Here is a 27,505-nt window from a genome sequence, read left to right on the forward strand (position 1 = left end):
GGAGACGCATTCTTAATAATCATGACATTACTATTTCTTCTTCAAGACAGGCAAAGATAAAGTGCTGTGAGCTGTCCCTTTAGTCAGGGGCATTTCACTGTGAGTGCGGAGTGAGCTTTGCAAGTGAAAATGGACATTTGATGTGTCATTCGCTGTTCCTTAGCAATGACCCAGTTACACTCAGCCATTCTGAGTCAGAAAACTTGGCACATAAAAAATATACAAGGAGCTTGTGTGATTCAGACACCCTGGAATCCCAGAAATGTGTGCTAAAACAGGCATCAGAAAAACCATTAATGGTTGAGTCTGTGAAAAGAAAGTCAGAGGTAAGGCTGGAGGCATCAAAAGATGACTCAGAGCATCCTGAGGAGCACTGTCTCCACAGCGGCACCCCGGCCTTGCCTAGTTTCATCAGAAGGTAATTTCCTTTGGGACTTGTAAGCTTAAACAGGAGCGATAAAAATTTAATCTCACATTTGCAGAATGAGAGTCTCTCCTGCCGTTTTAGGATTCAGATGTCTCCACACAATTAAAGATCCTAGTTTCTTTTAGTACAAAAAAGGTTAATAAAATAGTGTTCAATAATAATTCTGTATATCTCTCTATTATATATAACATATCATCTATTTATCTATCCTCTATCTATCACTATATATCTATATCTATCATCCATTTATCATATATATGATATATATCCACTTAGCATCTACTTAGTATCTAACTAAATCCTCTCTCTTTCTATCTACTTATCTATGTTATCTGTTTATCTTCTGTCAAATGCATAGCCATAACCTGCTCAGTCCATTTACTGCTACTTTTATGTATAATATTTCAAAACTGACCACAGACCAATTTTTAAAAAAAAATATTTTATTAGCTTTAAACTTTTGTAGACCAAATAGTGAGTTTTATCATGGCACGTTTGTTCTTACCGACTCTGCCCCTGCCCATCCTATGTTCCTATTAAACATTTGGCTGCCCTCCTGCAATGGCCACCCCCTTTCTGCCTTTCTGCCTCCTGTATCCCATTATCCTTTTTTTTTTCTTCCCACACTCCCTGTTGATGTCTCTCACATCTCATAGTCCCATTTTCTAAACACATATACACATCACACACACACACACACACACATACACACACAGGGATGGAGAGAGGGAGGGAGGGAGGGAGGGAGAGAGAGAGAGAGAGAGAGAGAGAGAGAGAGAGAGAGAGAGAGAGAGAGAGAGAGAGATCAACAGAACCAACTAACCAGGGCCCAGAGGGGCCCGTGGAGTCTGAACACCAACCAAAGAACATGCGTGGAGTGGACTTATTTCCTCTACATAGATGTAGCTGATGGGCAGCTCAGGCTCCATGTGGGTCCACTAGTAAGGGTAGTGGGGCCTGTCTCTAACATGGACTCTGTTGCCTGCTTTTTTATTACTTCCCCTTGACCCAACTGCCTTGTCATGCCACAGGGTAAGAGGACAAACAGTCCTGATGCAACTTGATGACCTGGGGTGGATGAGTAGGGGGGAGGAGGGGGAAGGGAGAGTGGAACTGAGAGGAGAGGAGGGAGAGAGCTGTGTCTGGGAGGCAAAGTGAATAAACAGTTTTTTAAAGATGTGGAGTTACCAAGACTCATCACCTTTTGTTTAGACAATGATATTGTATCTTGGAATTTTATGTTTTAATGATAACTTTATGTCACAAGCTTCTTTTCTTCAGTGACCACCAACCATGCCTAAATACAGGGAGAATAAATTCTTGTTATTTTTATCTATTGGAGAAAAAAGACACCACATCAATATAATTACAATAGCAGGAATAGGTGGGGTAGAATTATGGTTAAAACATCTTAAGTAAATAAATAGTAACCTTGAATTATAAACAAAATAATCATGTCTATATACACATATATTAACCTCTTCTATTTCAAATATATATTCAAATATATATATAATTATATGGCTATTTAATCATGAAGTCTAGACTGAAATTAAAATGAATCTTTTCCTATTCTCATACTCTCTAATAACATTTAATTTTATGTGTCAACCTGGTTGAACTCAAGCACATAGAAATTTGACCATTTTACCCAGATGTTTCTATGAAGATTTCTGCATGCGCTTAATACTGGAATTGGACTTTGAATATGTCAAATTAGCTTTCATATTGTATGTGGACCCTGCGTGGTCAGTTGAGGTCCTATACAAGACATCCTGGAGTAAGAAGGAATTACAGCAGTGACTGATGTTGCATTCTATCTCAGACTCTTTTCATTATCTACAGGACACTGGTCTCCCTCATCAGGTTGTGGTTGTCCCCCCAAACCAACACACACGTGTGTGTGTGTGTGTGTGTGTGTGTGTGTACCAAGACAAGGGTGAGAACTCCATTCCTTAAAATTAATCTCCATTTCTCTACATGTAGTACTGATAACATTTAAACCCTCCTTTCTTTCTATCTTTCTATGTTTCTTTCTTTCTTTCTTTCTTTCTTTCTTTCTTTCTTTCTCTCTTTCTTTCTTTCTTTTATTAATTTACTTATTTATCCACTTTGGATCCTGGTCATAGCCCCACATCAGGACTGAGTTCATTGTCCTCCCCTGTGGCCCGGGCAAGGCAAACCTTATTTATTATGCCGTGAAATTGGGCCCTAAATTTAAATTGGCCTTTCCCCAAGCAAAAGTCTGACTTTTGTCCCATGATCTGCTTCTTCCTATCGCTTCCCAAGCAAATGCTGTGAGGCGGCTCTTGAGGTCATAGGTCACCTGACTCACTTTCTCTTCACATGCAGTCATGGAGTAGACCGCAGAAGGAACCTCCCAACCCTACCTCCCCATTCACCCTGCTGTGCTGCCCTTCCTTCTGTTTAGTTTCCTTCCACGTGGCCTGTTCCCCAGCTGCTCATTCTTTTCTAGAATCCTCCCTCTCTAGATGATCGTCTTTCCCCTTCACAGGATCGCCCACTTAAACCACCTTCTAGCCATTCCCTAGAACAGCATCTATTTAAAACTGACTTGTGTTCTTGTTTTCCTTTGAATATAATTAAAATAATTTTTATTACATTAATGTGCAAACATGCAGTTGTGTATGTGTGTGTGTGTGTGTGTGTGTGTGTGTGTGTGTGTGTGTGTGTATACCAAGACAAGGGTGAGAACTCCAAAGAGGTTTATTTCAAGAGTCAGTTCTACACCATGTGTGTTACAGGCAGCAGATTCCGCTTGCCAGGCTTGATGACAAGGATCTTTACTCCGAGCCTTCTCACTAATCCTTTTTTTTTTTTTTTTTTGGTTGTTGTTGTTGTTCTTAAGAGACTGCAATGTCTTTAAACTTATAGGTTGTCCCAATTTGATTTATTATTATAAACTCAGTATTTGGGTTGTAGGAGACATTCAGTGTTTTATGGAATTTTAAATAAAACAATATATGCTATTTTTCCTCAAAAGGTTATTATTTTAAAAAGTCACTTTTATAAACAATTAACTGTTTCTTGGTCTAACAGTAGGTCTTGGTATAAATGGAACTATGGACAAATAAATACATTATTGGACTGTACCTTTCAGAAAAATATAAATTACTATTACTATTATACTATTATGTATGAGGTATGTGAGTAGAATAAATATAAGACATTTGTATTTGTTTGACCTCAGAGCATCAATTCCATTGTGCAGAGGTAAAGTCATGTTATCTTCTGAGTTACTTGCACTATATTACAATGGTGTCATCCTTGAAAGTTGCTTTGTTGGACTTTGTAGCCTGACTGGGATTTTTACTCCTCCCTCCACAATACAATCTGGGATTAAAGCCATGATGCCTGGTTTAAGAACATGCAGGTGACAAGTGGATTGTTGGCCTATAGGTTGGAGAGGGGAATAGTGTAAACAAAACTCAGGCTTAGGGGCCACTGCAAGGACAGACAGCTTTCTTGCTGTCTGTTTGAACAGTTCTCTTTACCTGTAGCACCAGAAGCTACACCAGGAACATTCCCACTCTAGGCACTTCCTAGTATGTAGGTAGACATAAAAAAAAAGAAAAAGAAAAAAGCAGTACATGCTTCCTGCCAAAGGGGAGGGAAAGGTAAAGCCATAAGCTGCTCTTGAGCATGGTGTATTGTCATTTTCTCTGTGGAAGAAGCTGCTGAATTACTTGAAGATGGAGGGTTTATTGTTTTTGGAGTATTGGGATGCCAAACTGTTAAGAGCCATATTCTTCTTTGTGCCTCCTTTTCACTTTGTCTTTGAAAACAAAATACATGATTCTGACTAAAATAACCAATATGAGTGGGGGTGGGGTGGCACAGAATCCCATAAGCCTACCTGTTGCCATGCCAATGAGTAACAAACTATGACTTCTGTATGAGCACACTCTTTGTGGTTATAGAGCATCACAGTTGTGCAGACACTTTGTACATTGGGTGAAGGAGATTTTTCTAGATTATGGGGGAGGGTAAATTTTTTTTTGCTCTTGTTGTTTTTAGAGTTTTTGTTTTTTTCATGGATTGGGGAGTATAGTACTCAGTTATGGCCTGAAAAATAACATGTATCAAACCCTGAAGTGTGGTGTGGGTGTGGGTATGTGTGAGTCCATGTGTGAGTGCGTGTTTGTAAATGTCTGGCAATTAAACCTTTGCCTTCTGGAAGTTAGTGAACAATTTTCCTTTTGCCTCTGCAACTATTTGCTGCAAAAGTTGTAAATAGGAGCTCTACCTAATCCGTTTCCCATGAACATGTTGCCTCAAACCTTATCGGCCTCGTTCCTACGAGGCCTAAAACTTGCCAGGTTACACAGCTGCCGCAATCTCAGTAACTGTTTGCCTTGTCTCATCTTTTAGACTTCATTTGCCAGTTGTAAATATTGTTAGTTTTCTTCAGTTTTAGTCCTTCATCTTCTGTCTTCTGAGCAGGAAGTATCAGAGAGCTAGGTTTAGGCTATGGGCTAGTCTTAGGCTGTGGCCCGAGAGCCTGGCATCCTGTTCTTCATCCTGCTGCAGGGTGGCTAGACACATGACCAGACAACAGAGGGCTGGGCATTCTTGAAATACCTTAGAAGTGCTGAAATCTGCAGCATGGTACGTAGGAAGCTAAAGTTTGAAGGTAACCACTTTATATAAAGGTATTTTTTCCCTTTTAATTTAAATGAAATCGAGTTGAGGTAAACATGATTTTGTTGACCATGTTCATGGATTATGAATGCAGCATGCATTGGTAGAGTCCTGAGATGGTCTGATGTGATACTTTATTTACATATCCTGATCTGTATGTATTTGCATAAGCAAACAAACAAAAAAAAAACTCCAGCTTTTCTCTGATTGGAAGATTCCCAGGGCTGCTGCCTGCTCCTGAACTTTGTTTTAAGTATGGGTATCTTTGCTTGTATTTTTTGATTAAAAAATAAAGAAAAGAACCCCTTATTGTCCAGCACACTGGCATTGCCCCACTGCCTGTTTTTTTTTCTTTTGGGGGGACATATGAAGCAAGTCACTCTTTTTACGCATCTTTTTCTTTTCTTTTATCAGCCTTTTGGTTCCATTTGTTTAAAAATGGCTTTATAAAAGAGCTTTTATAAACTCCCCAAAACCCGACACCTCAGAACAACTAATGTTCACAGTGATGTCTTATAAATACCTAATTAGGAAATGGCAGAGATACTAAAAATCCAGAAATACTAAGCTGAATAAATTGTTATGGGGAAGACACAGGCACACAATAAATAATGATGTCATAATATGCAACAATAAATTGCATACACTATGCACAGGAGCACAAAGAAAGCATGGTTCTTGGAATTCAATCACCTAGGAAGATCTTAGACTGATAATGCCATTTGATATCTTAAATGATTCTTCTAAACAAACAAACAAACAAACCAAAGCTAAGAGCAACTAAAGGTTGGAGGGAGAGGCTTTGGCAGCAGGCACAGAAGCAAAGACAAAGAGAGGAAAGAGTCAGCAGTCTTCATAAAAACCTTAGCAGTTTGCTTGTGCTTAAGCATAACATTTGGGGTATTGTCTACTGGGTAGAAGAATGAAGACACACACACACAAACACACACACACACACACACACAAACACGCATCCTCACACACACACACTCTAACACATCATCACACACACAGTCACAAACACATACACACACACTCTAACAAGTCCACACACACACACACACACACACACACACACACACACACACTCTAACACATCATCACACACACAGTCACAAATACAAACATACACTATAACACACATACACACACACACTAACACACATCCTCACACACATACACACACACTCTAATACATCCTCACACCACACACACTCTAACACATCTTCGTGCACACACTCTAACACACATCCTCACACTCACACAGTCATAAACACACACTCTAACATATACACACTCACACACACACACATTCTAACACATCATCACACACACAGTCACAAATACAAACATACACTATAACACACATACACACACACACTCTAACACACATCCTCACACACATACACACACACTCTAATACATCCTCACACCACACACACTCTAACACATCTTCGTGCACACACTCTAACACACATCCTCACACTCACACAGTCATAAACACACACTCTAACATATACACACTCACACAAATTCTCATACACATATCCTTACACACACTATCACAGATGCACACACACACACACACACACACTAACACACACATACTCAGAGGACATTATGAGCACATTAGGAATCTATTGAAACTTTTAACAGAGGACAAAGATGTTCTTATGTCTGTTTTAGACATGTTACAGTGTTAATACACTAGGCAAACCAAGAAATAACAAAGCAGGACCATAGAATCCAACACTAGCTGGATATTTATAGTAGAAGCTGTGTAAAAAAAAAAACATCTGTATGAAGCTTAGTAGTGGCGTTGAGGATGTATGGAATGGAAATATGTGGGAAGCAAAGCGAATTTTGCAGATGTTTTCTTTTGAGACTATAAGCTTCTTAAATACCATCTATATCCTCTTGCGAGGTGCGGGTTACAGGATTTAGAACATATGATCAAATCAAGCACACATAAGTCACTTACCTGAATGGGATTGTTAAAAATCCATAAAAGAATCCTACTGGGATATAGGGGTTTCCTAGCACTCATTTCTCATTTTATTTGAATCTGCTGCTCATATCCGCCTAAGGCTTCCAGGAAATATATTTCTATTTGCTTAGAACTTTAGCCTTTAAATATTGTGCCTTTCTCTTTCAGTTATGGTACATATTGTGAAGTTATCTGGAATCATGTCTCTGGTCTCAATTTAGGGACGGGAAAAATGAGATAAAAATGTTATTTACTCAGGCATCCCACAGGGCTTACTTTTAGAATCATTGCTCAGACAAAACTCTGAGTGCACATGCCTGTATGTCTTCTCAGAAGGCTAGTGTATTAATTTAATCTTTTAGTGAGTGTTTTTCCATACATATCCTGTGATTATGAATGAATATTTTAAGAAAATATTATTAATATACCATATTCAGCATATTGGGCACGTGGTTTGCTAAGAGGGGTCTCCTAGTCCTTGTGCGGGAATTAGTTACACCCACTATTCCTATATTTTCTTTTCCCACTGAAGGAGAGAGAGGAAGGAGAATATTATTTCTCTAAACTAATATATGGCACTTTAATTTTTATTACTTTGTCATTCACTATATTTAAAGGCTGATTTTATGGCTTTATTGTAGTTATAAACACCTAAAGTCTCATTATGAATCCAAATGGAAAATTGTGAGATTTTTATGACACCATTAAACTATGGATTTAGGTTTTATGGGATGATGTTGGCCATTTTATTAACTGTCATTCCCTTTTGGGTTTCTCATGTCACTGTCTGGAATGCATATTTTAGCGTGGCTTTAAATCAAATATGTAGATTTGAAGGTGGAATCAGCCTGCTTCAGAGCTAGAAAGAAAATCAAATAGCACTTGTAAAAAATGACTTGCAGACAGTACTGCATAGGGGTCCTTGAACATCCACAAATCCTGGCCAATGTGGACATGAGTCTTGGTGATGCATGCCCATAATTCCACAGCCTGGAGCCTGAAGCAGGCAGTTAGTTCTCTGTGACGTCGATGTCAGCCTGATCTCCATAGTGTTTCAAGACACAAAACAGGAAAAATTCCTTATTCTTTTCAATTAAGCATGGTTTCCTAAGGAAGATGTATACAACTGGATGTTTTCCTGTTTACCTGTCAATCCTCTCCTCATAATGTTTGTCGGTATTAACGTGGAGAGTGGCTTCCTAAATGGTTATCTGTATGTTACCATCTGTTTTCACTGATCTTCTCGTTTTAATAATAAACCTCTACACTGAAGAAAAGATTTTATAACCTGTTAATAACTCTGACTTAACGTTTAATGGGAAATCAGCCATATCATTGTTTTAATGTGCTAAGTAAAAGATAACAAAGAAAGTATTGCTAAGCTGTTGAATTGCATTTAAATATTTATTTTTTTATTAATTTATTCATATTATATCTCAACAGTTACCCCATCCCTTGTATCCTCCCATTCCTCCCTCCCTCGCGCTTTCCCCCTATTCCCCTCCCCTATGTTGGTGACTGAGGGGGACCTCCTCCCGCTCTATATGCTCATAGGGTGTCAAGTCTCTTCTTGGTAACCTGCTATCCTTCCTCTGAGTGCCACCAGGCCTCCTCATGCAGGGGACGTGGTCAAATATGGGCACCAGAATTTATGTGAAAGTCAGTCCCTGCCCTCCACTCAACTATGAAGAATGTCCTGTCCATTGGCTAGATCTGGGTAAGGGTTCACTGTTTACTGCACTGATTGTCCTTGCTTGGTGCCATAGTTTGAGCAGAACCCCTGGGCTGGGATCTGCCCGTCATAATGTTCTTCTTGTAAGTTTCTGGGACCCTCTGAATCCTTCTATTTCCCCATTCTTCCATGCTTCTCTCACTTAGAGCCCCAACAGAATGTCTGCACACCTATCCCAATTTCCTGGTAAGTGAAGACTTTCATGGAACATGCCCCTTGGGTACCACCCTTTCTTTATCCATTCTTCTACTGATGGACACAGGCAGTTTCCATAATCTGGCTATTATGAAGAAGGCTGCTATGAACATGGTTGAGCATATGTTGTGTGCTGGAGCATCTTCTGGGTATATTCCAAGGAGTGGAATAGCTGGGTCTTGAGAAAGTCCTATTCCCAGTTTTCTGAGATAGCACCAGATAGATTTCCAAAGTGAATGTACTAGTTTGTGTTCCCACCAGTGATGGCAGAGTGTTCCTCTTCACTTCCTTGCCAGCATGTGGTGTCACTTGAATTTTTTATCTTAGCCATTCTGAAGGGTGTAAGATGGAATCGCAGAGTCTTTTTGATTTGTATTTCCCTGATGACTAATGACATAGAGCATTTCTTTAGATGTTTCTCACCCATTCAATATTCCTATGTTGAGAATTCTGTTTAGTTCTGAGCCCCATTTCTCAATTGGGTTATTTGGTTTGGTGGTGTTTAATATCTTGTACTCTTTATATATTTTAGATATTAGACCATTGTCAGATGTATCATTGGTGAAGATTATTTCCCAGTCTGTAGGCTGTCACTTTGTTCTGCTGACAATATCTGCTGCCTTACAGAAGCTTCTCAGCCTCCTGAGGTCCCATTTATTAATTGTTGACCTTAAGGCCTGGGCTGTTGGTGTTCTGTTCAGGAAGTTGTATCCTGTGCTAATGTGTTCCAGGCTCTTCCCAACTTTTTCTTCTAACTGATTTAGTGTCTCTGGTTTTATGTGAGGTCTTTAATCCACTTGGACTTGAGTTTTGTGCATGGTGACAAATATGGGTCTAATTGCATTTTTCTACATGTATACATCCAGTTAGACCAGCACCATTTGTTGCCGATGCTATAATGTTTCCATTGAATAGATTTGACTTGTCAGAAAGTCAAGTAACTATATGTGTGTGGATTCACTTCTGGGTCTCAATTCAATTCCATTGAGCAACCAGCCTATTGCTATGCCAGTACCATACTGTTTTAATTACAGTTGCTCTGTAGTACAGCTTGAGATCAAGTATGGAGAATCCTTCAGAGGATCTTTCATTGTACAGGATTGTTTTAGCTATTCTGGTTTTTTTTGTTTTTCCATATGAAGTTGAGAATTGATCTTTCAATGTCTTTAAACAAGTGTGTAGGTATTTTGATAGAGATTGCATTGAATCTGTAAATTCCTTTTGGTAAGATGGCCATCTTCACTGTGTTAAATCTCCTGATCCATGAACAAAAGAGGTCATTCCATCTTCTGATGTCATCTTCAATGCCCTTCTTCAGAGATTTGAAATTTCCTCAAATAAGTCTTTCACTTGCTTGGTTAGAGTTACTCATCAATATTTTATATTGCTTGTGTAGGTTATGAAGGGTATGGTTCCCCTAATTTCTTCCTCTGCATGAATGTCATTTGTATATAGGAAGGCTACTGACTTTTTTGAGTTAATTTTGTATCCAGCCATTTTGTTGAAGGAGTTTATCAGCTATTCCACTCCTTGGAATATCCCCAAAAGATGCCCCACCACACAACAATGACCATATTCATAGCATATTCATAGCTCAACCATATACATAGCAGCCTTTTTCGTAATAGCCAGAACATGGAAACAAACTAAATGTTCCTCAGTCGAAGATGCATAAAGAAACTGGTACATTTACACTATGGAATACTACTCAGCTATTAAAAATAAGGAATTCCTGATATTTGCAGGCAAATGGATGGAATTTAGAAATGACCATACGGAGTGAGTTAACCCAGAAGCAGAAAGACTTACATGGCATATACTCATAATTGGACATTAGCCCAAAAGGGATGTCCCATGAAAGTCTTCACTTACCAGGAGACTGGGATAGATGCGGAGACTTCCTACTGTGACTCTAGGTGAGAGAAGTATGGCAGAATGGGGAAATAGAAGGATCTAGAGAGTTCTAGAAACCTATAAGAACATCATGATGGGGGGAACTGGACCCAGGGAGTCTGCTCAAAGTACTGTACCACCAAGGAGAATAAATGCAGTAAGCACTGAACCCCTATTCAGTTCTAGCCAATGGACAGGAGATTCTTCACAGTTGTGTGGAGAGCAGGGACTGACTCTGACAAGAACTCTGGTGCCCATATTTGACCACTTGCCCCTGGTGGGGAGGCCTGGTGACACTCAGAGAAAGGATAAACAGGCTACCAGGATGAGATCTGATAGCCTTCCACATGTTGGAAGAAGGTCGCCTCCTGTCACAGACCTAGGGGATTGGAATAGGGTGAAAGAGGGAGGGAGGAACGGGAGGATACTAGTGAGGGATAACAATGGAGATGTAATCTGAATAAAATAATTAAATAATTTTTAAAAAGAAAGAAAAAAAAACGATTTTTACCAAAGTGTGAAAAATAAGTATCTGAACTTCAGAACTGTTTGGTTACAAAGATTTTATTTCAAGGAAAATCTGGAAAACCTTCATTTGAATTAATAATGGACACTGTCAATGAATCATTCAGTGACATACAGCCAACTTTCAGTCAGATAGTAACACTGAAGTTATTGTAATTACGATTAAGAAGTAACAAATAATGGCAACTGAACATTAATACAAACCAAAGCATGGTCATTGATATTTCTATCAGTCAGGGAATTTATCAATGTATTGACTGCTGGAAATTCATTCATTGTAACAAAAAGAATTGGGTTAAATCACGCCACCCATGAACAGATGAATGCAATAAAATTTTGGCATATATTTATGCATATGTAAGAGAATATATTTGCAAGGTAAGCACACCGGAGACCACGACACTGACACTCTTATAGTCAGATTATCTTTATTCCTATCTGGCAGCATCACAGAAACTTGGCCAAATCATGCAGTATCAAGTCCTACATATTTTTGTCTTTCATACATGAAAACCATATCATGGTTTGTGTAGGACATTTAGCAGAAGCAGAACTGCAGAAGCCAAAAAGCAAGTTTAGTACATTTAGAGACTTAAAATTACTTTTTAAAATTTGTTCACTTTGCATCCCAATTACACCCCCTCCCTCATTGGCTCCCTATCCTATGATCCCAACCTCTTTCCTTCATATGTCCCCCTCCTCAAGGCTGAGAAAGGGAAGCCCTCCTCCCCTAACATCTGACCTCAGCCTATCAAGTCTCATCTGGACTACTTGTATTCTCTTCCTCTCCGGACTGGCAAGGTTCCCTCGCCAGACTCAGAGGTATTTCTAGAAATCTCTTTCCTGGCTAGGTCTTTGTTTCCCTTTTGGCAAATGTTGGGGCCAACATGATGGCTTTTAAGGTCAGAATGATGCATCTAACATGGTGCCAATCATACTATAGTCTGGAGTATGTGTCTGTATGTGTATATGTATATGCTTACATGTATACACATACATATGCATATATTCAGCATACACAAGACACATATGCACACAATTATTTTCTTGTTTTATATGCATCCATATGCATAACTGTGGAGGCCAGATGAGGATGTCAGATGCCCTAGATATAGTTACAGGTGATTGTGTGGTGCTTGACATGGCAGCTGGGGACAGAGCTCGGTGGTCTGGAAGAGAAAGGAAGCATTCTAAACAGCTGAACTCTCTCTCTCTCTCTCTCTCTCTCTCTCTCTCTCTCTCTCTCTCTCTCTCTCTCTCCCTCTCTCTCTCTCTCTCCCTCTCTCTCTCTCCCTCCCTCTCTCTCTCTCCCTCTCTCTCTCTCTCTCTCTCTCTCTCTCTCTCAGTATGTACATATGTATGTATTTACGTATGTATGTATGTATGTATGTATACATACAAATGTACATGTGAGTATAGCATAATATAGGAAAGAGGGCAAGAAGGCTAAATATTGGAGGAAGATGCAGGGTTGAGCACAAGTAATGAGCATTAAGAAGCTATGAAGAAGGATATACAGATAATTGATTTTCTAGTTCTAAAATTTGTCATAAAAATTTCAGTTTTGATGTTTGATAAGCGGGTAAAAATATTTACACCTGTGAAAGTTTAAAATCCAATGTGAAACTCCTATTGCCTATTTGAATACTATAGAAGCTCGTTGTGTTTAACTGTCTTTGGGTCTGGTTAACTTTAATTATTTATACAGTATTCTGCCTACATGTACACCTGCACACCAGAAAAAGGCACAAGATTTAATTATAAATGGCTGTGAGCCACCTTGGTGTATCTGAGAGTTGAACTCAAGATCTTTGGGAGAGCAGCCAGTACTTTTTAACCTCAGCTGTGTCTCCAGCCCCATGAGTCTGGTTAACTTTTGTTTCAGATTTTTTTTTAAATTTCAGCATTTTTATATGAAATTTTAAATAAATTAAACATATGAATGAAAAAGGACATTTGAAGTTATATTCATGATTAATTTTCAATATTTTTATTTTTATGTTTATTGTGTAGTTGGACATCTCAATAAATACTATTTATAACATAATCTTAGTCATTACTATCATTCTAGTAGGCATTTAAAGTTCAATAAATTTATATCATATGCAGGAATGAAAAGTTGATAGAATTCCATTAAAACTCAAATTTGTTTCACAGTTTAGTGTGTATATGGCAAACAATGGTCTTCTGCAGATATCCACGCCCTCTGTATCTTATAACATTCCTTTCCTTTCTTTGCTTATGGTCCAAAAACAATAGAGATATAAGGAGTGTTCTATAGATTCTACTCTCTGGCATTAGAGTTGACTCCTTGATGGTCTTTTCTAATAACTGTCTATTGCAAAAAGATTTTTTTTGATGAGGATTGACAAATGCTCTTAACCTATGGGTATAAAGGTAAGCATTTAGTGGAAATATGGTTACTGTATCCATTTAGCAGAATATTATTAAGTTTTTTTTTTCTGACAGCTGTCATCCTAGCCTGCCACAAGTTTTGAACCTGTTAAACCATACCAGGCATGAGTTCAAACTTGGGGAATAAGTTTTATATCAAATAAGAAAGTGATTGGTCACTCCCAGAACATTCTTATGGGAGTACTAGTACTAATGGAAACATTTAGATAGTTATTGTGGATGGAATCAAAGGCTAGCAAAGACTGATTCATATCTCCATAGAACTTGAAAACTAAATAGCTATCCTAGCAGTAATTTCCATTTCATAACCAGTACCATTCTTAAGTATATGCACTGGAGTGTTAGGGATGGGTATACATAGCAATGTATTTTAAATTTTCTGAAATATTTTAAAACTTATTATTTTATATCAAAATGGTTATAATCAGGATTTTAATATTTATTATAAAAATCCATTAAATATATCATAGAACTTGGCCTTAATGTTTTTATATTAGTCAGTACTATTCTGCTAAATTTTACTAGAGTGACAGCATATAATTAAGACATGTAGGCCAGTGTGAAAAGTTAATTAACCGTGAGATTTGATAGACACCAGATAATTAAAAATTAAAATGAAAAATCATTTTGGAAAAAAACTTAAATTATATTTTCTTCCATAGTTGGGTGCTAAGACATGTGAAGAAGGATGCTTCCCAGCAGCTAGCTGTGTTTGTCCACCATCTTGTTCTCACACTGCGTTCCCAGGGAAGCCAGGATGTGCTTTACACCTGCAGGGCCCTTAATCTATTTCAGAAAATGATTTTTAGAAATTAGGATACTGCTGTGGCATTAAAATTTAATACTTCATGGGCACTTCAGGAAGAAATTTATTTTTTAAAAAAAGCCACACAATGAAAACTGAAATATTTTTTTTTGCTTTTTTTCTTTTAACAAATGAAGAGAAGGAGCTTATATGTGTTCTAGTAGAGGGAAATTTAATTAATGACTCAGTGTCTTAGAGGTCCTCTACATCATTGTGGCTTCAGTTTTTGTTTTTTTTTTTTTACTTTATTGATGAGTCATACTTGTTTCTTCCATCCATAAGGAAAAAAAAGCATATCCTAGAAATTATTTCATTGTTGTCATTGTTGTGTGAGTGTATATATATATATATATATATATATATGGATATGGATATGTTAACATGGGTGCAGTCTCATGTTTGTGTGATTGTGCATGCACTTATGTTTGTGCACAAGTGGAAGTCCCAAGTTTATATTGACAATTGTCCTTAATTATTCTCGCCTTACGTTTATTGAGAGGGTAGTTTTGAGGACAACTGCTTTGCCTGCTTGCTGTCTTAGCTTCAGTGCTACAATAATGCATGTCACATGATAACCATTTCATAAAATTTTGTAATGAATGGTTCAGCTCCTGTTCATTAGACTCCTACAAAGGAGGTTTAAAATAGTTTGACCAGTAGTTTGATATTTGCCAGATAATTTCCAGAGGACCTTGTTTTAAAAAAATTAGAATCAATATCTTCTGCAAACAGTGTGCTTATAGGACTCCATGTATCTAAGAAAATGAATGAATTGGCCTAACTTTAAGACCCAGGCTCATTTAGCTCGTAATTTTGGAGGTTACATGCCCAAAGGCTTTAGGTGTTGATCAGGGATCTCCTTGGACGATTTACCTCATTATGGATGGAAATGATGAGAGGACACGTGTGAAGAAAGATTACAACTTATGTACAAGGCCAGAGCATGGCCAGGATAATAATGTTGCTTTCAAGAGCATGGCCCAATTAACCTAAGGCTGTTCTACTAAAATGCTCTATAACACCTCTATTCCATCAAACTGAAGACTAAGTTTCCTTTTTTTTTCCTTTCAAAAAATATTTTATTAATTTATTCACATTACATCTCAATTGTTAGCACATCCCCTGTATCCTCCCATTCCTCTCTCCCTCCCACTTTCCCCCTTACTCCCCTCCCCTATATCTGTGACTGAGGGGGACCTCCTTCCTTTGTATTGCTCATAGGGTATCAAGTCTCTTCTTGGTAGCCTGCTATCCTTCCTCTCAGTGCCACCAGGCCTCCCCATCAAGCAGACGAAGACCAAGTTTCTAGTGCATGAAATGATGGAAGATATATTGAGAGATAGCTAAACCATAGCCACATTCTTATTCAAGAGCCCTTCACTTACTTGATATTTTCCTCAGGTAGTGAAATTGGTGATCCGAAACTATAAACTTGGGCAAGACCAATAACCTTTTAAATTTTTTATGCCATATTTATTCAGGTAGTTTGAAGCTTTAAAATTACTCTTAACTTATATAAGTAAGTAGTAAATGCTAAGATAAAAACAAAACAAGGAGGAAGAAAAGGGACTATTTTAAATTACTAGTGAATAACAATGTTAAAACAAGTGAGAAAAGCTTGTATTAAAGTATAGTTCATGAGCCACTATTTGTCAACAGTTTTTTGCTTGGATTTAGAAAATAAGAGGAAAAACCTACACTTTAAGAAAGCCTTATAGAAAATTTGTTATTAATATTTATGCTCTTAGTCATTAGAAATATATTTCAACATAAATTTTATACATATATTATTAACTATGGAAGGCTATTCTTGACAGTTTTTGCTGTTGTTTTGTTTCAATCATCATCTATTGAAATTCTCCTTTTTACATTTTACCATTAGATTGTGTTCCATTAACAATTCCTCCAGAGAAATTAAGATTCTCAACACAATATATAAATCATCATTATCATAAGAATAGTTACACAACACTACAATATAAATAGATACTTAATATACAGTGTGAACAGGACTTAAGTAGAAAAATCAAATGTGAATACAGATCTAGCAGCAAGGATGATTACAGTGGTTTCAAGAAAATCTATTCAAACCTGGAGCAAGTAGCCAGAATTGTAACCTGTATCCTCAGCTATATGAGTCAAACCAGTAAAATTGCTAATTTGACATCATCCTGGGCAACACAGGAAAACCTTATCTCTAAACCAAAACCTGAAAAGACAAACACAAATATTATAGATAGAAAATACAACCATAGCCACCAGAAAAACTGAACTAGATTGTATTCTGACTGTCTGTTTTCCTCAAGGGACTAATTACTACATAATACAAATTTAATCCAACACTAATTTACAAAATAAGCATAGAATCATGTCCATTAGTACTAACTTGATTAATTCTAGTGTATGTAGAGCCAAAAAAGAGAGAAGAGACAAAAACAAAAACCTTTAAACTCATCATTCAAAAGTACATTTTTCAAGGAAAAAGTAAGATCAAATAACACATTTTCGATGACTCTGTAGAAACAAATGTAGAGATAATTATAAATATTCTATTGCTCAGACAGCAATAGAATACATTGTTGGCAGTGTTCCATTGTTAAATGACAATGCTTAATGCCACAGTACAATAATGACATACATTATGGGAAGCAATTACTTTCTAAGATGTACTTAAACAGATATTTAATTTTATGGTTGGATTAATCAATTCCACACAGGGTATGAATCAGCTCTTGGCAAGTGTGCAAACACAGTGTGAGGTAGAGTGTGCATGAGCGATGCAGTACTGGATGAATCCAACTTTCAAAGAAACATGGACACATGAAATGAAGCTTACACTGGATTTTCATTTCTACTTGGGGGTCTGAGTATGTAGTTGATTGAAGAAAATTGTGAAATGTACACTTGCGCCCAAGCTGAGGACTAACATACCATCTTCTTCTATGTTTAGTCAGCTGATAAACTCAACAAGTGTTAGAAATGTATTGGTCAGCACAACTGAAAAAAAAACCAACACAGGTTACTGATTTTATAAAAATACAGAAGTCTGTTCTGGTGAGGTAGCCCTGCTGGTGAAGGTGCTTGCTGCCAAGTCTGATAACTTGAATTTAATCTCACATGGTAGAAAAAGAGAACAAACTCCTGCAAATTGTCTTCTGACCTCCACATGTAAGCTATGGTACACACATACACACACACACACACACACACACACACACACACAGTGAAAATATTGCTTCAGTCATGAGAACTCTTTCTTTTTGTGCAGATAGGATACCACAATTTTTATATGAAAAGGAAAACCCAAAAGTTTACCTCTCTCCCAATATTGTCCCTCAATGTTGTTCCATATAGAAAGAAGTTCTAATTCTTTTTTTGGGTAACAGTTAAATCTACAACCAGATATGCTAAAGGCTGAGAGAAACAGTCCTCTGAGGTAAAGAGAGTAAAGAATGAGAGTTAGGTTTGTATGCTCCTTCTTCTAAAGTGATGTCTCCATGTGTGAAATTTTTAATATAGTTTATTAATTTATTCATATTACATCTCAATTGTTATCCCATCCCTTGTATCCTCCCATTCCTCCCTCCATCCCATTTTCCCCTTACTCCCTTTCTACCCTGATATGCTCATAGGGTATCAAGTCTCTTCCTGGTAGCCTGCTGTCCTTTCTCTGAGTGCCACGAGGCCTCCTGATCCAGGAGGCATGGTCAAATATGGGGCACCAGAGTCATGTGTAAATTTTGTATGCATGTACTCCCTCGCTTTTAGATTTGCAAAAGTCCTGGCAATACTGAGAAATTACTGAACAAACAATAACAAAGCAAACAATACACAAAAAACTCCAAACCTTGAGGATCCCTAAAATCCAGCTTGTTCTGAATATTCTTCAGGGCTCTCCAATGCCAGAAAACAGCCCCATTTACAGTACTTTCTGTTGGAAGACTAGCTTTCCTAATTTGTACAATTGGAGAGTGAGAAAAGATGTAAGGCCATATAAGCCCAAGCATCAAGGCATAACAGAAATAAATGATTCACAGAGCTATAAATACAATATATAATGCCTATGGTTTTAAATTTAATTTTAAATATATTTCCCATTTATTTTAATTTTTGATATTTTAATATAAATTGCATAATTTTGCCTTCCCTTTTCTCCCTCCAAACCCTTCCATATACCTTGCCTCTTGTTTTCCTTCAAATTAACAGCCTTTTTTCTTTCATTACTGTTATATTCACATATGTGTGTATACATTTCTAAATATATAAGTGCATCCTACTCAGTCAGTATAATGTAAATTGTACCATAAAAAATGCCTATTGATATAGGAAGCAGTCCCAGATGTAACTTGTGAAGGCTATTGCCAAACCGTGTACTGATTTCCTCTTATCTGCCTATAATTGGACTATGCATTGATAAGTTCTTACAGCGGTCCAAAGTTGTTGTAGCCTTGCCGCTTCAGGGAAAGTTTGCTGTGGGGAGACAAAGAGCTCAAAATATTCAGGCAATTAATCAGCAGATGAAAGAGTGAAAGTTCAATTTTTTCCATCAGTTCCCTTTCCTGCCTAGTCTTCTTGGCAGCATGAAGAGGACCCAACATAATATACATACAGTGCATCTGTGACATCTGGGACCTGGGAAATCCTGGCTTATAAATTCTGTCTGCTGAGACAGGAAAAGAGAAGGAAGAAGAAGGAGGTGGAGAGGGAAAGGGAGGAAGAGATATGGTATAGATGGATGAATGAATGAATGAATGAATGAATGAATTCTTATGATGCTAGTCAGGAAGCCAGTGTGTCCTCAGAGTCTGAGACACTTTGTATACCACCTAAAATACCACTAGCAGAGAAGGGAAAAATGTCCTTTATCTATGTACAGAACCAAATTTGAAATCTGTCTTAGGACAGGTTTTGCAGTATCTTTACACCAAGGGTAAATGCCCTTTATTTAGAAGTGCAAAATTTAGACCCATGGAGAATATTTCCTACTGCATGTGTATAGCCAATATTTGTAAGGCACACAGATGCTGAGAGTAAGCATAATCAAAAGGAAACATATTTATATTCAATTTCTTAGCACATAATTAAACACAATTTGCTACCATCTCTAGCTTTTAATAAAAATGGCCTATACACTTCAGTATATGTATGTATCAATATCTCTAGCTATCATCTATCTATCTACACACACACACACACACACACACACATATATATGGAAAGAGAGGGGTAAAACATGGAGTTGAATTTTTTTACATCTATAGATATCAATGAACAAGTTATCTTTGGATGTGCTGTTGCTTAAAATGGAGTTTGTCCTGTCTATAGGTAGCATAGTTGAGAGTATCTCTTGGGTTGAATGACTTTTTCTGGGAAAAGGTGAACCAACATCTATTGACCTCACACAGGTTACCAGTAATGGATCAAAGTACTTTTTTTAATTTTTAAATTTCATTTTATTAATTTATTCTTATTACATCTCAATGGTTATTCCATCCCTTGTATCCTCCCATTCCTCCCTCCCTCCCATTTTCCCCTTACTCCCCTCCCCTATGACTGTAACTGAAGGAGACCTCCTCCTTCTGTATATGCTCATAGAGTATCAGGTCTCTTCTTGGTAACCTGCTATCCTTCCTCTGAGTGCCACCAGGTCTCCCCATCCAGGGGACATGGTCAAATATGAGGCATCAGAGTATGTGTGAAAGTCATACCCCACTCTCCACTCAAGTGTGGAGAATGTCCTGTTCATTGGCTAGATCTGGGTAGGGGATCAAAGTACTTAATCCACCTAGATCTAGCTTGGAGAGCCAATGAATTTATTGCATTTTTCTAGAGTATGATGAGAACTTAAAGAAACATAGATGGCCGAAAGATGGCTGCAGCCCCCAAAGCCTATCCTAGCATTGGTGAAAACTCTAAAAACCTGAATCCCTGAAAGCTCCCTGCCCAACTGAAGGCAACTCCATCAAAGAGACTCTTTTCCTTTAGTAACTAACAAGTGTTGATCTGTATCAGGGAATAGCCCCACGAGTTTTGTAACTCTCTGGGCCTCCTGAGCCTTATAGCTGCCTGAGTCTTATGAACATCTGTCTTTTCTCCAAGAGAACAGTTTTAATTCTGAGGAGATAGATACATAATATCTTATGGTATAATGAAATTATCAGTGTGCTGAAGCTACATTTTAGTGGTTAAGAGCACTTACTGCTTTTCCAGAGGACCCAAGTTCAGTTCTCTGCACCCATGTGAGGCAGCTTACTACAGCCTGTAACCCAGCCCTAGGGTAACACTTTTCTGACTTCCATAGGTACCTACACATATGCATGTAGCATGCTCTCCCACTTAGAAACATACACATAAACAAAAACTTAGCATTTTTTAAAAAAGTAATAAAGTCAACATATAATTGTAGGAGATATCTTAAAATGAATGCTTCTGAAATTTAATTTAGTTGACAACATAAGAATTCTTAAATGATTAAGCATTGTTCTTGGGTTTTTTGTTTTTCTGTGGGGGGAGTTGTTGTTTTGTTTTTGGTTTTGGTTTGTTTTGGTTTGTTTTGGTTTTGGTTTTTCAAGACAGGATTTCTCTGTGTAGCCTTGGCTGTCCTAGACTCACTTTGTAGATCAGGTTGGCCTCGAATTCACATCAATCCACCTGCCTCTGTCTCCCAAGTGCTGGGATTAAAGGCGTGCACCATCATGCCTAGCTGGCTGTTTTTTGGGCATATAAAAGTCAGATCTGAGGAAATAATAGGTTTTTACTGGAAGTATAAAACTTTGTTTCCTGGCCTAGGTCAATACTGATAATTTCCTTTTAAGAAGGCTAGAACATCTTACTGTGGTGGCCAGTAGGGCATATAGAGATGCCTAATTATTCAAAGGGTTGTGAATTTGTAACTGAGTGATCAGCCTCAGATAGGACATTTATATTTACTCTGCTTCCCACAGCTCAGAAAACATCACTGAAGAGGGATCAGAATATAAGACACAAGACTGGGCAGATGCTGTGAAGCTCTGTTGTCTGTTCAGGACATGGCAGTTGCTATGAGCATACAGCAGCTCTAGTTACTTGCACAAGCCTAACACAAGGTCAAGCCAGTTAAACATGGGGGAGGGAATCTTAAGGCACCACTTCTACCTGAGGCGGTATTGGGAGTTGATACTGCTTAGGTATAAGTCTTTGAGGTGTGGCCACTGGTAGATTCCTACTGGATCAGTGGCTAAACCCAGGGCCTTGTTCATATGAGCATCGCTAGATGGACTCATTGGGTTGTTTTTAAAAAATAATACAAATTGGAAGAAGAAAAGGAGATACATAGGAGAGAAGTCAGGAGAAGGCAGAAGAGGGTGGTAGGGGCTTTATGTAATTAATATATAATTTTATATCTCTTAAAGTTTATATCTCTTAAAGTTTTAACTAAGAAAATAATAATAATATATAATACAATAGGATGTGATATGTTGAAAGACTCCCTTCCAGATGTAGACTCAGGAGATCACAGCTACTCACAGGGCACAAGAACACATTGATGCGTCAATGAAATTTGACAGTAGAAAGATGGAGTTAGAAAAGTCATCTGTGCCTGGCAAATAATACTTCAATATGACATAAGAAGTGGCTAAAATTGTCACAAGCTCTTCGAAAATAACAGATATTTTTAAGGGAAAAGACAAACACCAGTAGAACAATGAATAGAGATGGCATTTCTTTGAGAAGATATTGAACACAGACTCAACACCTTAATCGCCTTTGTAACTGTGAGGCTACACAATAACAGTGTATTTTAAAGATCACTAAAAGTAATGGCTATGGGATACTCAATACCAAAGAGAGTTGCACAGAAATGTAGCTATTGGCCTGAAATAGTTTTTCTGACCAGTTAACAGCATTCAGTACAGCATACCCAAGGGACTGCAATGTTTATGTTTTCTCAAAACATATCACACATTTTGCAAATCATCTGGGTAGGCTTGTATCTCAGCAAGAGAAAAGATTTTATTTTTTAATCTCCTCAGAGCTTACAACAAAGATTTGTGTCAATAATTTTTCATATGAACCGAGTCTAAGAGAATATGAAAACAAATCACAAAGTTTAATTGCTAAAATATGTTACTTTTCAACAATCCTTATAGCTCTAAGCACTTAATGTTGTTTTAAAGTGCCTAGTGAAATCTGTTGTGCTAGTGTATCAGTGACGATGAGGGAAGATGACTTTGCTATATCCAGAATTTTAGACTGGTTAGTTTTACAATGAAATTATTTTAATAAATGTATTAGATATAACTTTAATATTTTAGCCATGTAAATTAAAACCAAGTTCTATTAAAAAGCCACTTAGTGAATTATATGTGTTGTTATGTTTAGTGTTAAACTGCACATAAGAGTTTCAACCAAATTCCCTGAAAGACTGCAGCATAAACTAAGTCCAATCATTGAAAAAAGGTGGTAGATCTGTTAGATTGACTATACTATAGTCATAGCTTACAGGATAGCACTACTTAGCAGTGTAGTGCACAGTAGAGTACCCAGTGCTTATTCCTATTCCTATGACCCCTTGGCTGACTGGAAGTTATATCTGGATGAATCACATAATTTGTATTGTTTTTCTCTTTATTACTATCTTATTCACAGTCACTAAAAACATGTAGTAGCTAGCTAAGATCAAGGAGACATTGTAAGGACTTTCAGGTCACTCTTGAGTGACCCAAATATTCAAGTCAGCTCTGTATTTCACAGAAAGTTAGTGTTTGACCATGCCCTTGTCTAAAGGCAATTCTGTATTGCACTTTCACCCACCAATATCTTACGCAAGGTTCACTTTCTATCAGTTATTGAGAGAACATTCTGGTAGCTATTTGACGTAGATAGAAATCTTTTTTATTCAGGTCAGAATCTGTGGTTTTCAGTGTAAAGTATACTTAACTGTGTATGTAACAAAGGATGTGTAATTCTTTCTTAAAGAAGATTAATTGTCTTTAATGTGGAAAGTAGAACCAGATTCTAACATATTAAGTGGGCATGGACTGAACATGATAACGGATGTAGCAAGAGCATACAGATAAGATGGACTGAAGATAGCAGGTCTTACATTCCACAGCTGCCTTCAATCAAGTGTGGGCAGAGCAAGAAACTTTAACATAAAGCCAAAGGGTGTTTTAGGACCAAACTGTAAAGTGCAAGTGATTTGCTATAATTTGTCATACATAAATTTGTTTCTAGAAAGCATGTCCTGTTTTGAGCAAACAAGCTTGACACTTGGGTGAGTTTCTCATTTACAATTTTTTCCTACTATAGTTAGCAAACATACCATGTCTCATAGTTGAACATTTTTATGGTTTGAGAATTGCATGTGTATATAATATACTTTGATCACATTGAACTCTTTTCCCTCTCTCCTCACCATGTGTTTTTTTTTTAAATACATTAATGCTGTCAGTATGTTCATAAGTGTAGGGCCATACTGTCTATAAGAGCAATAGTCTCTCTAGGAGATAAACTACTTTTAAGAAACTGACTTCTTTTTCCTAGCAGCCATAAATTGTCAATAGCTCCTTAACTCAGAGCTGGGCATGTGAGCTCTTCCTCTACCGATGGTGGGATTCTGGGTGGATTGAATATGTGAGAGTCTTACGCTATCAGTTACAGTCATTGTGAATTCATATGTTCAATAGTCTTGTTATACCTAAAAGACGAAATTTTGAAGCAGTCAACCACAGCCTCTGCTTCTTAGAATTTTTCTCTCAACTCCTCCCCCACTATTGAAATAATTCATGTGCCTTACAGGAATGGAGTGTCACAGTCAGGGCTGAACACTTGGCTATCTCTTATTGTTGCTGCTCATAATCAATTGTCGTGGACAGTGAAAAAGAATATTTACCAACAGGGTTGAGAGATGCACTTATCTATGGGTCTAAAAGGTAACTATGTGGGGAAGTTTAATCCTGTGTGCACTCATCTATAGGATTACGTTACTGTTTAAGGCCTATGACCTAGTCATTCCAAGGCTGTTGGCTCAGTTAACAGTAGCAAGCATGATTATAAGGCTGTTCTATAAGACTATTGGTAGTTTTATTCCCTGAAAACGCATACAGCCCATTCTACCACTGGGAAAGCTTGCCAATAGGGATGGAAGTTCCAGATTCATACTAGCTGATTTCTTTATGTCTTTCAAATCAAGTATGTTGTCTCTTAAAAAGAAAAAAAGCAAATAACAGACTTACCATCAAGTTTCAGAGGGTTACCCCAAAGCATTGTCATTAGCTTTTAATGTTTGAGGTTTGTGGGTCCCATTGACAAGCAATTCAAGAGGAGATACTCTATAACCAGCACTGATATTTTTGTTTGATGTCCTACCATATCCGGGAGTTGTGTTGTCATGAGCTGTGGCATAACTCCCTTTAAACTTTTCTACATATATTTCTGTATATTTTAGGAAACCTCTGCAGTAGAACATTTCCTTGTAGCTTTCCCAAAGGTCTTTAATGTTAGTTATCCCTTCCCCTGTCTTCACCTCTACCCTGACCTTCTATGTCCCACAGCACTTAACCTTTCCAACTCCATAGTTGAATCATACCCCCTTTAAATTCCTTCTCTTACCAGTTGATGCCTTCTTTGAACACTTCAATTTAAACATACATACCTTAGGATTCATTCATTGTAAGTTTCATATTTCTTTACAGTGAATAAAGTTCCACTTTGTGTAGGCACCACACTTTCATTATCCATTCAGCAGCTGACGAACATTGAGACTACTTCCATCTCCTGGGTTCTGTGAATATTGCAGTAAGACTCATAGATGAGCAAGAATTTCTGAAGCAGGACATAGGATATTTTGTGTTTATGGCCAGGATTAGTATGGCTGGTTTATATGACAACTATCTTTCTAGCTTTTAGAGGAACTGCCACGCTGATTTCCTTAGTGGGCTATACTAATTTAACATTGTTACCAATATTAAATAAGTGTCCCTCTTCCCCAGTGAATCTGTTGTCCTTTTTGTTTATCTTAGCTATTATGACTAGCTCAGATGAAATCTTAAAGAATTTTAAATTTTCATTTTCATATGGATGGGGATGTTAACATTTATCGGCCATTTTTTTTTTACAGAAAACTCTCTATTTCCATGCCCTAATCCCCCTTATATTGAAAATAATTTTCTCATATATCCTTATTATAGTTTTCTCTCCTTTTACTATCCCAGTTCCCCTCCACATCTTCTTTCTGGATCTATTCACTGTATTTCAAAGAATAGGCTTTCAATAAATAAAAAAAAATTCACAACAAAATAAAACATACTACAATAATACAAAAAAGTATCACATTGAAGATGAACACAACAAACCAATAGAAGAAAAAGAACCCAAAGAGAAGGCACAAGAATCGACACCCACTTGTTTGCACACTCAGGAGTCCCATAAATGTACTAAACTGAAATCTATAATATATATGCCTAGCAAGCTCTGTCTTTATCTCTTCAGTATCAGTAAATTAATATGAGTTCTGCTCAGTTGATTTAGAAAGACTTGTTCCAGTGTCTTCCATACCCTCCAGATCCTCAACTCTTTCTACATTCTTTTCCTTAGGGTTCCTCATCTCTAAGGGAAAGATTTAATGGAGACATCTGATTTAGAGCTATGCATAATGTCTAGATGTGGGTCTCTATATTTGTCCCTATCTTGTACAGAAGAGGGCTACTCTGATGATGGCTGAGCAAGATATTTATTGATCTATGAGTATAGCAGAATATCATTAGGGGAGACATTTTATTACTACATTTAAAATAAAAACAGTAATATTTGTTTTTTACCTTAGATCTCTGGAATATCCAGTCTCTGGTTCTTGGTCATCTAAGAGTGTTGATTATGGGTTCCATCTCATGATAAGGGCCTTAAGTTAAACAAGATTCTGGGCAAAAAGTCCTCATTTCTACCATAGACAGAATGCTGCCTAAAACAGAGCAAGCTTGGGTGCAGACAGAATCAATGGCCATACTCTGCCAACACAGGGTAAACAAGTCCTTAATAGTTTCTGCCTCACAAATATATCTGTCAGATATTTTGGGCCAGAAGGTTGAAGATAATGCTGAAATTCCACATTTTTAAACAGTATTGGTAAAGTTTTAAGATAAATAACATTGGTCTTTGCAAGGTTGTATAAAAAATGGCTTTCTGATCACGCTACAAAACGAATGTATAGTAGAACATTGTCAAATTAAAAAAAAACTGTCAATAACTTTTTCTTTATATATATATATTTATTTTGTATTTAATTGATATATTAAGATTACATCTCCATTGTTTTCCCCTCGCTTGTGTCCTCCAATTCCTCCCTCCCTCCCTCTTTCACCCTAATACCTTCCCCTAGGCCTGTGACAGAAGGGGACATCCTCCCCACCATATGGTCACAGCCTATCAAGTCTCATCCTAGCAGCCTACTTGTCCTTTCTCTGAGTGCCATCAGGCCTCCTAAACAAGAGGAAGTGGTCAAATATGGGCACCAGAGTTCAGAGTCAGTCCCCACTCTCCACACAACTGTGGATAATGTGCTGTCTATTGGCTAGATCTGAGTAGTGGTTCAATGCTTACTGCATGTATTGTACTTGGTTGGTGCAGACGCTTGAGCAGAATCCCTGGTCTGCCTGTCATGATGTTCTTCTTGTAGGTTTCTAGGACCCTCTGGATCCTTCTATTTACCTATTCTCTCATACTTTTTTCACCTAGAGTCCCAATAGGAAGTCCTCACATCTATCCCAATCTCCTGGTAATTGAAGACTTTCATGGGACATCCCTTTTGGGCTAGTGTCCAATTATAAGTGAGTATAAACCATGTGAGTCTTTCTGGGTCTGGTTAACTCACTCAGGATGATAATT

General features: G+C 37.5%; 1 protein-coding gene across 10 annotated transcripts in view; it reads left to right on the plus strand.

Annotated features, from left to right (window-relative positions):
* The window catches only part of MARCHF1 (membrane associated ring-CH-type finger 1), a 758,727-nt gene that overhangs the window by 147,373 nt on the left and 583,849 nt on the right, over positions 1 to 27,505 (plus strand). Inside the window, exon 2 of one of the 10 annotated variants that reach the window (XM_084758393.1) lies at positions 27,356 to 27,447. The exons of the other annotated variants lie outside the window; for them this stretch is intronic. The gene's annotated coding sequence lies outside the window, so the exon portion shown is untranslated. The remainder of the gene's footprint in view (positions 1 to 27,355; positions 27,448 to 27,505) is intronic. 10 annotated transcript variants of the gene reach the window in all.

This window comes from Acomys minous, assembly GCF_964271855.1.
Source record: "Acomys minous genome assembly, chromosome: 15".
Classification (NCBI taxonomy): domain Eukaryota; kingdom Metazoa; phylum Chordata; class Mammalia; order Rodentia; family Muridae; genus Acomys; species Acomys minous.